General features: G+C 50.3%; 1 protein-coding gene and 1 long non-coding RNA gene across 6 annotated transcripts in view; one reads left to right on the forward strand and one right to left on the reverse strand.

Moving 5' to 3' along the window:
- Window positions 1-2,988, reverse strand: part of LOC143987658 (uncharacterized) — a 45,640-nt gene extending 42,652 nt beyond the window's left edge. Inside the window, exon 1 of the long non-coding RNA XR_013276682.1 lies at window positions 2,692-2,988. This is a non-coding gene — a long non-coding RNA (uncharacterized LOC143987658). The remainder of the gene's footprint in view (window positions 1-2,691) is intronic.
- The window catches only part of ARID4B (AT-rich interaction domain 4B), a 2,504,499-nt gene that overhangs the window by 1,908,793 nt on the left and 581,826 nt on the right, over window positions 1-13,880 (forward strand). The window lies entirely within an intron of this gene.

Consider the following 13,880-nt stretch of genomic DNA (forward strand, 5'->3'; position numbering starts at 1 on the left):
GAGGTGAAGTGAGCTGGAAGGCTTTAAGTAAGTAGGTTAGACGAGCATCGTCAGGAACAGGTCGTAACTGTGGAGAGAGAAGAGAGCTGGCAATTAGCCAACAGCTGAGTGGCCAGCCCAGAGAAGGAAGGGCTAAGCCAGCCCTGACAGGTTGTGCCCTACAGAAACTTCAGAAGTAGATGCTGATGTCTCTTCAGAGGTGGAAGAAGAAACTGATGGGACTCTCAGAGCAGAGGCCCCAGAATTTGTACCAACGACTTATCCTACAGAGGAGCTTAGTACTCTAGATTGCTCCCCACCTGCAGACACTGAGGAAGGGGTTGAAGATACTTACCAGAAGGAGATGGATACCACGAAAGTGCCAAGAGCAAAGAGAGACATTCGCCCGCCTCGCAGATTGACCTATGATACATTGGGCGAATGCTCTGAAGTCTCTGTCAACAAAAGAAACTCTGAATGGCCTGGTCCCTCTACTACTGATTCAGTAGGGGACAGCCCCACCTCACCCCTTGGCACATCTGTACCAGATATGATAGCATCAGCTGTGAGTGCACAGGATAGCTCCTCACCATATGACAACTGGTGGGAAGCTCCTCTGTCCCTATTGTATGATCATATAGATGCTAAGATAGAAGATAGAGCCAGCAATTTGAGCCTCTTTGGGGGCTAAAGAGTTAAAGCAGGGGGAGTGTGTAGCACTGACAACCTTGTTTACTGATGTGATTATGCATGTTTTAATGTGAGGTATATGGACATTACTGTGGTTTTGCACTAGAGCCATCTAGTGACCAAATATGGGTAACGCACCTGTTTATCATTGACCTCAGAACAACCTAAAGACTTTTACATGCTGGGTAGGGGATATAAGGGACAGCAGCGGCCATTTTAGGTCTCTTGGGACCATGCTACCGGCCTGTGCGGATTTGTGGAGGGGTGTCCGGAGAGGCAGCGGCGGACAGCCATCACAGAGAGCCAGCCTGTTTGTTCTGGTGAGGTGACCTGACAGAGCCTGAGAGACAGTAGCCGGATTGAGAAGGTCCAAAAACATTCAGCGGAGAATTGGAGAAACCAGATCGATTTGGCGGAGCGATACAGAGTGTCTGGCCCAGCTGACGGAAAGACAAGCGACAGTCACTGGACCAAAGTGATCACATGGAATTCTGATCCAGTTGGTGAGCGGGTTACGACCCACCGTTTGTTAATCGTTGCATGCAGTTAGACTGGCATACAGGCCTCACTGGAATCTGCAGTTCCACGGAGGCGTAGCAGAGTCATTGACACTGAGCAGGCTTGGGCCTATGTACTTTGGCGCCTCAGCGCATGTAAATAAGTTACTGGAATTACCAGGAGCATTTCAGCTTAATCTTCCACATTACTTTGGCTTACAATTACAAAGGAGTGACTTGAGTTAGCGAAGAAAAGAAAACCACCTGGATTGAAGTACTTTAAGTGAGGCCTCACGTATAGCCTTTAAAGCAAGGGGAGCTCCCAGGTTCATATAAATAGATTTACACATATATGTTATATTTTGTCATATTGAAATATATTGTGCTGTCGTCCTATGTTAGGATGACAGCACAATTACTGTAACCACCTGTTGAAATATTTACAGTAAACAATATTTAAGTATCCAGTTGTGTGGTGTATTGCTTTTCCCCCACCAGGTGGAGCCAGCGGATCCTGAGGGTACAATACATGTATTTTGCATTGTTGTAACTGTGTTACATTGCACCATAGCTGTGCCAAGGGGATTAAGCCAAGACAGTGGGGTTTCTAGGTAGAGTACAGGCCTAATTAAAACCAGCAGCTCCTTCGGGGGTCAGTGCTACATACATATATAAGCACATGTGCATAATTTACAGGCAACAAGAACCCCTAACAATAATAAGGCCTCTTTCACACTGGAAGGATCCATGATGATCCGCCCCGTGAACATCCGGGATGGACCTGTCAGAGCGCTGCTCTCCCCTATGGGAGATCGGATGACGATGGACCGCAGAGTCTGTCGTCACCTGATCCAATTCTCAGATGGATGGAAAAGTAGGTTTTTCCTCTGTCACACTTTTTCAGATCGTAGCGGGTCAGATGTCAGCGGAAATGTCACCACTGACATTTGAAGCTCCATAGAGGTCTATGGAGCATCCGTTCAGGTCCGCCTAAAAAAATGACTGGTCGGACCTGAACGGACAAAAGCTTGTTGTAGGCTTTGCATAGATGGAATTTACTATAGCCTTGCTGTAGGAGGCATTGGCATAACTGTGCAGCTAACATTCTGAAAACATGTTATTGTGTTAGTTTACGATTAATATATTGTGCGTATGGTATACTACGGATCAGTGCTGATGAATGGGCACTCTGGACATGTAGGATACTGGTTGCTGCTGTGGCCTTTCATTATAGCCTCGTGGTAAAACAGTTATGAGTTGTATATTTGGAGGTCTGAAAAACGCAATAGATTCCATATGTTAATTGGTAGTAAATTGGAGACTGTAGCTATTTTGATTAAGCATAGCCATCAATTTGTTAAGCATGTCAACTTGTTCTGGGTTTGCGTCAGGAATTGCCTGAATGATTAGTTATATTGAGTAATTTAGACCAGTCAAATTTCTTTAAAGGAGAAGTATGGGATGGGTTTAAAATAAATATCACCTATTACATTCATCACAAATGAGCTAATCTTTTTTGTCCTACCTCCTTTTAGCTTTTCCAGCATGTACACTTGAACTTTCCTCCGGCTGCCAAAAACGGTCCATTTGCTGTTTGAAAATTTCTTCAGCAACACACCAACACATCCCTTTCCTCTATCCCCCCTCCCCTGAGAAACGTGGCTGTGAACAAGCACGTTGTTCATATGGCTCTGTTTGCATAGTAATATGACTTCATAAAGGAAACAGAAGCTGCTTTGGCCAGATAATAAACGGTGTGCACAGCTCTAATCTACTACTGGTTGATCAGACTTTCACAGAACAGAAAGTTTTCACAGGCTTGTCAGGATGTGGAGGGTGTTGGAGAAAGTTCTCTCCTCCCTTCCCTGATTTTATTTGCATTCTCCTTTCTGTCGATGCCCTTTTCCTCTCACTTCACACACACACAGGCACTCAGAGCTCCTCCTCCCCACATAGCACACACTTATTACAGAATTATCTTACAAACAGCCTGGAATATGCACAGAGACCTGAGATACAGCCTAATAATGCTCAATGTTTACACAGACCGAACCTTGATATGCACACTGTATACACAAATAGCCTGAATGTGTGTCTATAGACAGTATAGTTGCCCTCTATGCTTGCTACAGCTCCCACATCAGAAAATCTAAGCAGAATACCATTCAGGGGGATGATTGTATAGCATTGTATGCCGTACAGAGTCATGACCTGCGTAGCCCGATTGTCCCCCCTTTTTCCAATCCCGTACCTCCTACCAGCCTTCTTATAGACCATAATAATGAGACCACACCTGATCTTTGGAGTAAAACTGGCCACAACAGCCTTTTATTAACATAACCAAAATATATTTACTCCCTCCAAAGATATGTATATATAAATATATAAATACATATAAACAACCATAAACAAACATTTTGATCAACTTTAGAAACTCCAGTTTGGTGATCTCTGACGGTGACCCACTTTAACTCAAACACCAACCTCACTGCTTTTTACCATTTTACATCCCAGGCCTCTAGCTGTGACCGCTCAGAGACAACCAAATTCCTGCAGTGCAAACACCTCCCAGTATTCCGTCCACCGTTCAGGAATACACCGGGGGGGGGCCCCTATTACCAATGAGCCCCCCACACCTTTAGATCACCTCTGTTTACCGCCACCGTCAAAGACCACCAGAAAATATCACGCCACAGCCTGAAAGGGTGACCACCTTACCCTTGAGGGCAACCCCACACCCGCAAGGCTTTCCGAATCCCATCTTGCAAGCCCAAGGACCACAGATCAATTCCAACATCCGTTAGGTGCACCCCGTCCTTTCTAAGGTACAAACCCACATTCACCTCCAGTTCCCGGTGTCTGATCACCAAACCACCATTCTGAACCACAAACCTCCCCACCACCTTATTCACCCGGATTCGCATCTTCTGGATGCTGGCCACCGACCTTGCCCATCGCCACTGAGTCTTAGCGACAATGTCAGACCACACCAGGATAGTATCGGGAAACCTGGCACGTAGCCGCAGAAAATCAGCTTTTATATCCATCAGCAGATCCTGTACCTTCCGGGCTCCCAGGTCATTTCCCCCAGCATGTATAACCAACACATCCGGGGGCCTATCCAGCCACACATACCTTTCAACCACACTCATCACCCTGCCCCACTGCATTCCAGGTATCCCCAACCAATGTAATTCAGCTTCATTTCTGGAAATCCCCAGCTGCCTCCCATCCGGCCTCACGTCTCCTCTCCTGGCCCCCCAACAAACGTACGAGTGGCCCACGATCCAAACGAGGCGCCCTGCACCTCCATCTGAAACGAAAAAGCCAAAACTGAGAGATCCAGGGAAGCCGCCACCCACCATAACAAACCGCCTCCGCGTGCAACCCCAGGGGCCCGTGACCCCCCCACTCTTTTGCAACCTTTATTTTTATTTTTTTTGTAAGGAAACGTTGGGCACGGGAAGGGATGCACGCAAAGAGAAAACCACTAAGGACGCCCCCGCTCCAGGGACCGCTCAACCGCCAACTGGGGCCTCACGTAGGACCGAAACCTACGCGACTCCCAGCGACCGATTCTACGAACCGATGCCTCGTCCAACCCACACCGGGCCGCCTCGGTGGCCCCCCCTATGCGGAAGGAGTGCGAAGCATATTCAGAGCCCACCAAACCACACCGCCCAAGACAACGCCGAAACACAGACACAAACTGGAATCTTGACAGGAACGACCCATCCTCGTGTATAAGGAACGGACCCTGAATCCCTGGCCTCACGGCCCTATAGCCCTGAACCGCCACCAACAACTGAAACAGACAAACGTCCACTCCCTTACCTCGCTGGTCTGTTTTAGATCTCCGCAGAAATATACGCACCACCGACTCCCCCACCCGCACATCTTGATCCCACAGGCCCCCCGGCACTGTCCGAGCCGGGCTGACCAACTCCCCAATCCGAAATGCCCCATAAAAGGCCAAAGAAAAAGCTGCGGTGAACAACGTCACCTCAAACTGTGACGCGCAAATGGAGCCCAAGGCGGCGCATATGGCCACCAAAACCCCGAACGTCACCGGACGCCTCGCGTCCTCCCGCCTCGTTTGTTTACGATAACCCCGCAGCATCTGCCGAACCCAGAAATCCTTCGTCCAGTCCTCCGACCATAGCAATTTAAACAGGAAGGACAAGCCCGCTAACTTCTTGTCGATTGCGGACGCCGAACGCCCGCCCTCCACGTTCCGCACAACAAAATGCAGCACCAGCAGGTGCCAATCGCCGGACACCTCCTGCACCAAAACCTGCCATTCCCGCCATATTCTCGTACGCAGTCCAGGTAGAACCACTTACAGACCTCCGGATCCATCCCGCGGCGACTCCAATGGCAGTGCCCAGATCCACCCCGGGCAAGGAATCCCAACCGAAGCCGCTCCCGGCACCAAGTCCCGGAATTTGTCCCACTGGAAACGAGACAGTGAGTCAGCTAAAAAATTCTCCACCCCTGGGATGTGAACAGCATACAAGAATATGTTTAAACTCAGGCACCGCAGGACCAATTGGCGCAACAGTCTAATCACAGGGGGGGGGACGCGGACATGCGATTCACCACCTGAACCACCCCCATGTTATCACAATTGATACGCAACTTCAGGTCCCTGCAACTCTCACCCCACAGCTCCAACGCCAGCACAATCGGAAAGAGTTCCAGCAGTACCAGGTTGCCCAGGAAACCCGCTTCCCGCCAGGAACTCGGCCACGGTTCCGCACTCCACTTGCCCTGGAAGAACGCCCCATAGCCCGTAGACCCGGCCGCGTCCGTGACCAGTTCCACGTCAAAATTGCTCACCGGCCCAGACATCCAACCGCCCTCCCGTTATAGGAGGACAAGAAAGCATGCCACACACCCAGATCGTCCCTGTGATCCTTAGTCAAGCGGATGAAGTGCGTCGGCGCACGCACCCCCGCCGTCGCCGCCGACAGCCGTCTGCAGAACACCCGCCCCATCGGAATGATGCAGCACGCAAAATTCAGCTTACCCAGCAAGGACTGCAAGGTCTGTAACTGAACCTTCCGACGGCCCTGAATCTCACGAACGTCTTTCTGCAAGTCCACCAGTTTGTCCTCCGGCAGCCTGCACTCCCTGGCCTCCGACTCAATCACGATGCCCAAAAAACTCAACACCCCCACCGGGCCTTCGGTCTTTTCTGCCGCCAATGGCACCCCAAAAATGCTCGCGATGTGCTGCAACGTGGACAAGAGAATCGCACACACAGCGGAGGCGCGGGGACCAATGCAGAGAAAATCGTCCAAATAGTGAATGATTGATTCGAGGCCAGAGACATCCCGCACCACCCACTCCAGAAACGAGCTTAACTGCTCAAAAACAGAGCACGAAATGGAGCTGCCCATAGGCAAACATTTGTCTACGTAGAACTGCTCCCTCCAGTGACAACCCAACAAGCGAAAACTGTCCGGGTGCACCGGAAGCAACCGAAAAGCCGACTCGACATCCGCTTTTGCCATGAGCGCCCCACGGCCGTACCGGCCAGCCCACCAGACAGCCGCGTCGAACGACGTATAGGACACCGTGCAGATTTCGGGGTCAATGAAATCATTGACCGACCCACCCTTGGGAAAAGATAAGTGGTGTATTAGCCGAAATGTACCCGGCTCCTTCTTGGGGACAACCCCCAGCGGAGACACCACCAGATCCTCCCATGGCTTCCCCACGAACGGCCCCCCCATGCGACCCAGGGCCACCTCCTTTCCCAATTTTTCATCAACCACTGCAGGGTGCAGGAAGGCTGACCGCAGGTTCCTGGCCACCGGCGGAACTACCCGCAGGTCGCAAGGTATCCGGAAACCATCCGCGAAACCCCCCGCCAACAGCCCGGCCGCCACCCTGTCGGGATACTTACTTAGGAAAGGAAGCATCCTTTCCACCCTCACCGGCATCCTCCCTCTAATTCGCAGCGTCTCCGGGACGTTTCCCTTTCCTAAAGCACCGAGACAACGCGTGGGCCCCCCCGCAGCCGGAACATTCGTGCTTGAATCTGCACGCCCCCCGTACTTGCAGGCGCCCTCGTTGAATTGCCAGCACACTCCCCACTTCTTTCCGGCCGACAGTCCTGAGGAGGGTGTACCCCCGGCCCCCCCCTGAAAAAACTGGGGCGGGGCCCGTGCTGAGGACATGAGCCTCATCCAGAGGCTGATGTCCTTGTGATCCCAGCGCAACTCCGGACGCACCGCTTTTCGCTGCCGAAACTGCTCATCGTACCGGGGCCATGCCACCCCCCCCGTAAACCCGGTGGGCTTCCCCAATGGCGTCCATATAGCAAAACAACGCCGAGCAGTGCTCGGGGTTCTTTTCACCAATGACGCTCGCCAAAATCGCGAACGCTTGCAACCAATTCACAAATGTCCGCGGGATCAAACGGTAGCGCCTCTTCTCCTCGTCATCTTTCTTGGAGTCATTGGGCTTGACCCGATCCAAGTTAAACTTCTCTAATGGGAGCAGCGAGAATATCTCCACATACTCACCCTTAGCGATCTTCTCCCTGACTTCCGACTTTAAATGTGCTCCCAGCGGGCCCTCGAAGCAGACACTTCGCACCTGGCCGCGTCACCAATCCGCACCACATCCGTCCACGCGACCGGAACCTCCCCCTTATCGCCGGCAGTCACCATCGCCCCCGTGGCCGCAGGTACCAGGGAATCCACACCCGCCGACGGCGCGACCACAGCCGCCCCCTCGACCGCACCCGCCACCCATGGCGCCGCCAGGGCCAGAGTGCCCTGACCCCCCCAGACCTATCCACCAACGCCCGCAACCCCTCAAACAGACCCTGCATCATAGCCGCGGGCTCCGGGACCGGAAGGCCCGACCCCGGCCGCTCAGCACCCCCCAGAGGCACCACCGGTGCCACCGTCCCCGATACCCCTTGTACCGCCCCCAGCAACCCCTGCAATGCAACATTGAAATCAAGTGAAACAGACTTACCGGGCCGACCAGGAACTCGTCCCACAGCCGCACTGCCGCTCTCCACCGCCGGGGCCGCCTCTTCAGCATCCGTGGACAGCTCCCCCTCCGACCGGTCACCAGCGGCATGGTCCGTCACGTCTTAAAGCCCCCTGGGCGAACCCCCCCCAGAGGCTGCAGAAATCGGGTGGTTGAGAAGTACGTTCCCCACAGGGGCCTTGCTCTGCGACTGGCGGTGGGAACCAGACCGGGAGCGCCCCCCGTACCACCCGCGGGCGTCTGCCGTCTCCCGCTGTCCGCCGACAAGCCTTCCTCCACGCTGCGTTTCCCTGCCCCCGACCGGGGCCGCCGGGACACCGGATCATCCCCTCCGTCCGCCATGCGTGCGCCACACGCCGTCCCCCTGCTAGTGCTGGGCCCCCCAGGGGGATCCCCAACGCGACGGGATGCCGGGCTGGATGGCGGGGAACTGGCGCCATTGCGGCCTGTGAACCCGCCCCCCGGGGTGGGCTGGCGGCGGGCCGACCGCCCAGGGCCCCGAGAATCCTTGTTCCGTTTTTTAGCCGGGGGCACCGATCTATCCCCCCCCGGGCTCCGCCGATCACGAGGTGGCCGGGGGGCGGGGCCTGGCGAGAAGCGCGCGCCGGAGGCCGAGACCTCCGAGCCCACAGCACAGGCTCCCCGCTGGCAGTCCCTTCTCCTCCGTCCCCCATCAAGCCCGCCACTTGCCTCGTCAGCCAAGCCGATCCCCTCACTATCGCTTGCTCCCGCAGCCGCTCCAAAACCGCCTCGATCGCCGCCATGCCGAAAATAAAACGGAGGAGCAGTGGCAAAAACTGCCTCCTCCAGGTCTACTCCTCGTGACTTGTCTTCCGCGCTGGCTCCGCCCCCTTTAAATAGAACTCCTCTCCCCGTTGCTCCACTCCGCTCTGCGCCTATCCCGATATCCCCTGGGTTCCCCTGGCACCCGGTCATGCCCGCCCCTCCATTACCCCTCCCCTTCGGGCGGGTCATTGCGGGGCTCACTTTACATGTTGTACAGAGCCATCACATGCCATACAGTGTCATTACATGTTGTACAGAGCCATCACATACCATACAGTGTCACCACAGGCAGTACAGTGCCACCACAGGCCACAGGTAGGTATTGCCTGTAGACTTATACAGAGAAAATGATTTGTCTCCTTGCAGTAAAGGCCCTCGGCTCAGGCCTCCTCTCCTCACAGTGCTGTGTCCTCTCTCTGTCGCCCCATTTCCCTCTGCCAAGTGGATCTCACTCCGCCTCCATCTCCTCACTGGTAGCCAACTCTAGGTGTCCTGTCGAATAATGCCTCCCATCATCCAATGAACATTGCATTTACAGCAATGGCTTTGTACAACATGTGATGAAACTGTACGACATGTGATGCCTCTGTACGGCATGGCATGTAATGGCTCTGCACGGCACTGGCGAGGAGTATGTCCACTCACATCGTGCACATTGCATATTCTACCCTTTCCCCCTGTAAAACTCCTTTCTTTGTGTGCGAGGTGAGTTGCTGCTGCAGTTTATTGTTCTCCGAGATTTAACTTCTGATTAAATTGCAGTATTATAAAGTGAACTATTAGGCTATAATGTGAGCCCAACACTTCCCTCTCCCCTTTAAGGCTTCCTTCCACAGACGTGCACAGAGCGAGGCAGGATATGACTGTCAGATTCTACCTTCATGATTTTCAGTATGTCGAATAATGCCTTCTGTTGGATAATGCATCCAGCGATCTGCGCATGCGCAGTGCCTAACCTCACTGGTCTCCCGGTCAGCTGTAGTGATGTCATCACTGCGCATGCTTGCTTTGTCTGATAAAGCTGTGTATGTAAATGTCAGCTACATGTTACTATCAGTGACTTCTCCTACCTTAGTCACTGAAGTGCTGTTATCTCTGCTGAATTCCTCTGATGATTGGAACAGGCTCTAGAGGAGGCAGAAAGGAGGGGGGAGCAGCTATGCTATGTGAAGAGTGAGCAGAGAGTCGACAACAAACAAGAAAGAGAACATTAAAAAAACACCTAGTGCCAAGGGTACGGTGAACGACCCCTTAGGGTCATTAATAGACAGATCAAACCAAGAGTAAAAAGTTATACATTTTATTACAAAATATCAATAATATACAAATAAGAACAAAGCATATGAAGCATAAAAGCCATATCTAATACCCTGAATGATACAATTGTATAGACTAGTCACCATCCTGGTGCAGGAAGGACTGGTGGCAATCGACATTGTATATAACATCCTACATGTTATTGACAAGGAGTACTTCAGAGGTGTATGTTATTAATTCAGATGGGTGTAGAATTTCTACAAAAGAGAGTATGCAGATAAGTTTAACATTAATGAAAAGTAGTAATAATCCATAATTATTCAGCTAAACAGCAAACCATGCAGTACATTAACATGACATGTGATATTGAACATGAACTAATTTGCTTACATGGCAAACAATTCACATTAGGTATATATCTGAAGAGAATGACTTGGTCAGAAATACTCATTGATCATGAAGGCAAGTCCATCAAGCAGCTAAACCACATGGAGGAACTGGGGCTTGCTTCGCTGCGAGGTGGGGCAAAAAACAGCCACCTTCAATACTGGAGCAATACTGCTGTGGATGGTATAAAAAAATCTGAATCAGAATCAAATGCTGTGAGAGTGTGTCCAGGAAGAGATAAAAAATCAGAGCATTCAATTGCCCTTACATCCCAGAGAGTATGGTTGCAGGGGAAAATATGCTGACAACGGTAAAATTAAATAAACCAACCTAGAAGATGGAATTTGCTCCCTCATAGCCGACCGCTCCTTCAGCATCTGAAAAGAAGCCTTGGAGACGGTATAAGACCACCTATGGGGTGGTCGGTATCCAATCGCAATTGCTGTCAGCTGGTGCAGTGAATGAGAGGGACCGTGCAAAGCCATCTCACGATCCTCCTTCCTGTGGCGCAGGTCCTCCCCTTCAATGATGGGTGAGACTGAGTCACGTATCATCATGCCGCCAATGAGCAAATGGCAAAGTCCGCACTCCAGAGTGGAATGCAAACACATGGAGGGCCAACAGGACATACTCTGCCAGAAAGTGGGTGTCCTAAGCCATGTGCCCCAGGACCCCTGCGTGCCGGGAGCAAAGCAATCCCGCCCAGGTCCAGCGTCAGATGAATGGAACACATGCCAAAAGATCAATGGATAAAAATACATAATTGGGGGACACACATTTTACTGATGATGGTATACTAGCCTGTACAGATGAATACAACATATGAAGGCATACAGAATGAATAAATCACAGGATAATACAGAGAATAAGCACCAAGCACTGATATGCAGCACTAATGGGTACCGATAGACGGGACTGACAGATGGCGCTGATGGACAACACTGATGATAAGGTACGGATTGGCACTGTGGTGGGCACTGAGATACTTTGAGGGGGCACTGCTGGCAGCTGATGGGCACTGATTATAAGCACAGCCCGCATCAGATGTGTCAATTAATGTGCTGATTATCAGCACAGACCCCCCTCTGACAGGGAGAGCTGCCAAATGGCTCTCCCTATCAGCGGAAACTGAAGAATGCAGTTTGCCGGCACTTCTTGGTTCACACGATGAGCAGCTGTGATTGGTCATATGACGCCCAGTCAGGATGACAGAACCACTTCCTGGCCAGGCGGGAAGTGGTTAAAAAATACAAATTGATCAATATGAATACAGACTAAACATGAAAATGAATAAAAATGTATTCACAGTAAATGGTTAGATTTGTGGATGACATAGATAACAATCATACATACAAATAACAAGATCGCATGCAACACTCGCTAATCTATATTGCTACGTATATATGAATAAAACAAAAGGATTAATTTCTCCCCGTGGACAAAATACTCATATATACAGTATCTCACAAAAGTGAATATCCCCTCACATTTTTGTAAATATTTTATTATATCTTTTCTTGTGACAACACTGAAGAAATTACACTTTGCTACAATGTAAAGTAGTGTTCAGCTTGTATAACAGTGTAAATTTGCTGTCCCCTCAAAATAACGCAACACTAGGCAAATTAATGTGTAAACCGCTGGCAACAAAAGTGAGCACACCCCTAGGTGAAAATGTCCAAATTGAGCCCGGTGTCAATATTTTGTGTGGTCATCATTATTTTACAGTTCATCGGAGTCTTACAGTTTGCCACTGGGGTCCTCTTCCACTCCACTCCATCACAGAGCTGGTAGATGTTAGAGACCTTGCAATCCTCCACCTTCCATTTGAGGATGCCCCACAGATGCTCAATAGAGTTTAGGTCTGGTGACATGCTTGGCCAGTCCAACACCTTTACCCTCAGCTTCTTTAGCAAGGCAGTCTTCTTGGAGGTGTGTTTGGGGTTGTTATGTTGGAATACTGCCCTGCGGCCCAGTCTCCAAAGGGAGGGGATTATGCTCTGCTTCAGTATGTCACAGTACTTGTTGGCATTCATGATTCCCGCAATGAACTGTAGCTCCCCAGTGCTGGCAGCACTCATGCAGCCCATGACACTCCCACCACCATGCTTGACTCTAGGCAAGACACACTTGTATTTGTACTCCTCACCTGGTTACTGCCACACATGCTGACACCATCTGAACCAACTAAGGTTATCTTAGTCTCATCAGACCACAAGACATGGTTCCAGTAATACATGTCCTTAGTCTACTTGTCTTCAGCAAACTGTTTTCTTGTGCATCATCTTTAGAAGCGGGTTCCATCTGGGACGACAGCCATGCAGACCAATTTGATGCAGTGTGCGGTGTATGGTCTGAGCACTGACAGGCTGACTCCTCACTCCTTCAACCTCTGTAGCAATGCTGGCAACACTCATACATCTATTTCCCAAACACAACCTCTAAATATGACGCTGAGCACTTGCACTCAACTTCTTTGGTTCACCATGATGAGGCCTGTTCTGAGTGGAAAGTGCCCTGTTAAACAGTTGTATGGACTTGGCCATTGGGCTGCAGCTCAGTTTCAGGGTCTTGGCAATCTTCTTATAGCCTAGGCCATCTTTAAGTAGAGCAACATTTTATTTATTTTTTTCTGATCGTCAGGGAGTTCTTGGCCATGAGGTGCCATGTTGAAATTCCAGTGACCAGTATGAGAGAGTGAGAGCAATAGCACCAAATTTAACACACCTGTTCCCCATTCACACCTGAGACCTTGTAACACTAACAAGTCACATGACACCAGGGGAGGGAAAATGGCTAATTGGGCCCAACTTGGACATTTTCACTTAGGGGTGTACTTACTTTTATTGCCAACGGTTTAGACATTAATGGCTGTGTGTTGTTATTTTGAGGGGACAGCAAATTGACAGTGTTATACAAGCTGTACACTCACTACTTTACATTGTAGCAAAGTGTAATTTCTTCAGTGTTGTCACATAGGATATAATAAAATATTTACAAAAATGTGAGGGGTTGTGCCTTGTGAGATACTGTATCTAAACACAATAATTTGTATACTTAAACTATTTCTACATGTAGGATAATTCTACTCAGATTAATACATCACTACATTACGAGATGATTATTACACCAATAGACAATAAAATCATGACTGAACCCATTTTAGGGTATATAATAATTGCCATCATAGTCGCATCATCATACACTCTTACATATGTGAAGATGGTGCAGTTCTTATTGGAATATTCTCATCGACACATGAAAAGTACTATG

The sequence above is a fragment of the Lithobates pipiens genome, unplaced genomic scaffold, assembly GCF_037356315.1.
Source record: "Lithobates pipiens isolate NorthernLeopardFrog02 unplaced genomic scaffold, aLitPip1_a1.2 Scaffold_18, whole genome shotgun sequence".
Classification (NCBI taxonomy): Eukaryota; Metazoa; Chordata; class Amphibia; order Anura; family Ranidae; genus Lithobates; species Lithobates pipiens.